At 38.5% G+C, this 4061-nt stretch overlaps 1 protein-coding gene across 2 annotated transcripts in view; it reads left to right on the forward strand.

Moving 5' to 3' along the window:
• The first annotated feature begins 542 nt into the window (after positions 1-542).
• foxn1 (forkhead box N1) overlaps positions 543-4061 on the forward strand; it is an 11394-nt gene continuing 7875 nt past the window's right edge. For both annotated transcript variants that reach the window (XM_031861066.1, XM_031861065.1), the window contains exon 1: positions 543-657. The gene's annotated coding sequence lies outside the window, so the exon portion shown is untranslated. The remainder of the gene's footprint in view (positions 658-4061) is intronic.

Here is a 4061-nt window from a genome sequence, read left to right on the forward strand (position 1 = left end):
CTTGCATGCTTTAGATGCACAAATGATTCTGCCAGGGTCTACTCGTGCACAGGTTTGATGAAGAGTGCAACAGTTAAATGGAACTAGATCACATTATACGGCTTTTGCTATGGGCGAGCTCAGAAACCAGGGCACTGCGCCTGCTCTCTGCCACTGGCTGTGATCAGTAGTGTATCTTATGTCCCGTTCAGACAAGTAACCATTGAGTCAGGCAAAGAAAGACTGATGGAAGGAGGAAGAGAGCGCTGCCAGCTGCCAATGACTGCACCAGTAGAAGTTTTGGAACCTGTTGCAGCAGGTTTTTCTTTCTGTATATCTTATTGCTGGGCTAGCCTGGACGAGTGCCAACACACACACACACACACACACACACACACACACACACACACACACAGACACACACACACACACACACAATGAGTTTGATATTCCGAGCTGCCAAAATCTGAAACCAGCCCATCGCTCATTGCCATACATATTTAGACAGTCAATCTAATCGAAGTGCTTCAGTGTGAGGGTTGAGGGGGCGTGAGGTGCACAGATCCACGAGGGATAATGGGCTCAGATGTGGACAGAGGTTATGGCTCTGACTGAGAAAATCTGACTGAAACTACAAATCCGAGTCGAGAGGGGGCAGTTATTGTTTGCAAAGTTTAGGTGAGTTAATTCGACAGTTTTCCAATGATGTGAAGGATGGTGTTTATGTAAACTGCTGCAACAATTTTGCTCTGATTTGTACTCCATGTTTGTCTGAGAGAGAGCACACAGTACTGCACTGATACTGTTGGCACTGCTGTAGGTGCTGAATGCTCGTTAACCGCTGTGAACTTGTGAGCAGCAGCCTTCTCATGTCAACAATACTGACAAAACACTGTCAGCATATTATCCTGACAAATAGGAGAGCAGATGTGCCATTGTCATTGTCATTGTCTTCTAATTACATGAATGAGCCTATACTTCGCGAACACTTACGTAAAATACAAGTGCCTCAAATTTGCTTTACACAAGTATTCCCATGTGATGCAACTTTATACTTCTACTCCACTACATCTCAGAGGTAAATATTGTACTTTCTACTCTATTACTGTCCAGTGAAATTTATGTATCTTCAAATTTTGTGATTTTCTGAAGGACAAAATGTGGTTTTATGTGTAAATGTAAAGATTCTCCTACTTCTTAAGCTAAATAAACAATCCACTAAGCCTCTTGGATGAGCTGGAAAACTAATGGTCACAAAGCTAAAAACAGAGATCTTTCTCTTTTAGAGATTTGTTGTTCTCACAGGACAGCGATCATATGATGATCTTATAGAATATGATGTATTGCTGTAGATTAAACTGCCCAACAGTATATAAATGAGTTAAATTAGCACAACAGGATTCTGTGCCAGTATCCATTTTGAATCTTTCTCAGCTTTGATCAGAAGATACATTTCTGAAGAGTCCCAACCAGACAAAAGGTTTTACATCCTTTGATGAAGACAGAAACAATGTGAATAATCCGGCTGGACGCTGTAGTTTGCTTTCATTTTTTAACACCACACCCAAGATGAATTTCCCTTTAAAAATGCCACACTGCACAAATATGCAGCAGGTGACTTAGTCACAGTAGCGCTTCATATCACCCAGACAGCTGATGACACCATGATCAAACCTATACAGGACAATCCCCCAGCTTTTGTTTATTCATATAAACCATAAAGATAAGATAAAAAAAACCTTTTACTTGTTGAAACTGATTTGTTGGTCTTCTTTCAAGACATGTCATTGAGTGACATCTGCTCTGTTATACCACAAACACAGCATTATTTGCATATTATGATCATGTAGCAAATATGTACATGTGAAGAAACTTGGCAGACTGTGGCTTCGATCGCATAAAAAGTATGATGTTTGATGTTACAGGGACTGTGATGAATTCAAATGCAAATCCCACTGTTCTGATTGCATAAAAAAAGTCAATTTCATTTATGTCAAGACTATGGTTAGTTCTTCATAAAGAGACGGTTAACCTAAAATTTGAATTAAGAAATTGCAATACATCACATTGCTTAAAATATATCGCAATATATTGAATCTTATCCCCTGTATCATGATATGTATTGCCAGATTCTTGTCGATACACAGCCCAATTTTGGAGTAATGTTTGGGAGAAGTACGCATATCCTGAAGTGAAGGAGGTAAAACAACTGAATTTACAAGTTAGGATCCTGTGTTCAAAATGATACTTCAGTAAAAGTATTATTAGCTAAATGAACCTAAGGATCAAAGGAAAGAGTAAAAATAGGCTTGAATTAATTAGCATTTTCTGCTTAGGTAGATCTTTGTGTTAATGCTCTGAATACTGAACTTAGCACCTTTAACATTCATCTACTGTAGCTAGTGACGATGGGGCAATATGCCATGGTGTATACTGCCGGACAGTTTCATCTACCACAGTGCATCAAGATTTAAATTATATATTTCAAATCAATAAAGAAATGTTTTTTATGTAAAATATTTATCTGTAAAGGTAGAAAGTACAATATATCCCTCCGATAGGTAGAGCAGATGCAGTGTAAAAATTGTAATATTGAAGTAAAGTAGTGACTCAAAATTGGAAGTAAATGTACATAGTTACAACAGATGCGCCAACATCCAGCATGAAAAATAAGAAGTGCTTTTGGCCCAGTACATTAGTAAAATGTGTTAACAGTTCTTAGCTGTGTCTCAACAATGTAGGATTTACAGTGTTTTACTTCCAATTTCTATATCTGCAATGTTCAAAATCGTCATCCCGAACTATTAATACAGCCTATAGTACAGTTTCATCTACTTTAGAAGTCTGCTGGTGAAAATAAAACAGCTACTCTGTGTTCTTTACAGCATGTCAGCTTGCTGAAAAGGTTGCTGATGCATGTTACAATTTCAAAATAAAATGTCAGATGCCCATATGTTCACCCAAATTTTTTTTATTTCTTGCTGTAATCATTCCTCCTGCTTTAAATGTAAGTAATGGTGGCCTAAATCTACAGTCCTCCTGTGCAACATTTATTCAAAGGTTTATCTGGAGCTAATATGAGGCTTCGGCAGTCTGAGTTTGACAAATCAAGTGTTTTTTAGTACAAACCTCCCTCTTTGTGTCACTGTCCCTCCGCTGCTGCTCAACAGAAAAAAAAAAAAGAAAAAAACTTTGACTGTAACTGACTGCTGAACCTCAACTTGGTTATGATAATAACTTTGAATACTTTTTGCACAAAACAAGGACTGTGGATTGAATTCTTTCCTTCATCTTTTGATTACATCAGCACAATCTGATTCAATATTCCGGTATAGACACCTGACAGACCGATCCTAAACCTATCCTAAGATCGGTGTGCAGAGAATTGAATTGGTGGAAACATTTTGGTTCTGGTCCTGTGGGTGAAGTTCACAGATTGACGACGTATAAGGAGCATCATTATTGCCAAATGTCCTCTGCTGCTTACGCTGGTCAGCATCCTTAAATCATAATACACTTATCTTTGTTTGAATTAGTATTAGAAAATTTTTTATTGTGAATATTAACGAATATTCTTTGAGGATTCAGGAAATATCTCAAATGCTGTTAAATTATGAGTTTTTAAAAGATCACTGTACAATTATTTTCTGAGAAAATCAAATGTGAAAAAAAACGTGACTCGCATGTAGTGTTGACAATTGAGAGGCACACAAACCTCGGGTCTACATCTGCACCTGTGCATCCATGGGTTATCTCAGAGACTAAAACAGCTCAGTTTCTTTAGGGATCTTAATGAAGATCACACACACACACACACACACACACACACACACACACACACACACACACACACGCACACCACTGCTGACGTTTCTACTTCTCTTTCTGTAAGTGCATCTGTTCTGGCTGGTGGCAGCGTGTCTTTCAAGCAGATGAGAGGATTTGTTGCCACAGTGGTTAAAAGGCAATCTCTCAACTTTCACTGTGACACTTTAGCCTGGTTGATGTGAACAGAAAGGGCTACGATTGCTACTTCTCTCTCTCTCTCTCTCTCTCTCTCTCTCTCTCTCTCTCTCTCTCTC

Source organism: Anarrhichthys ocellatus, unplaced genomic scaffold (assembly GCF_004355925.1).
Source record: "Anarrhichthys ocellatus isolate YVR2014 unplaced genomic scaffold, GSC_Weel_1.0 scaffold24, whole genome shotgun sequence".
Taxonomy (NCBI): Eukaryota; Metazoa; Chordata; class Actinopteri; order Perciformes; family Anarhichadidae; genus Anarrhichthys; species Anarrhichthys ocellatus.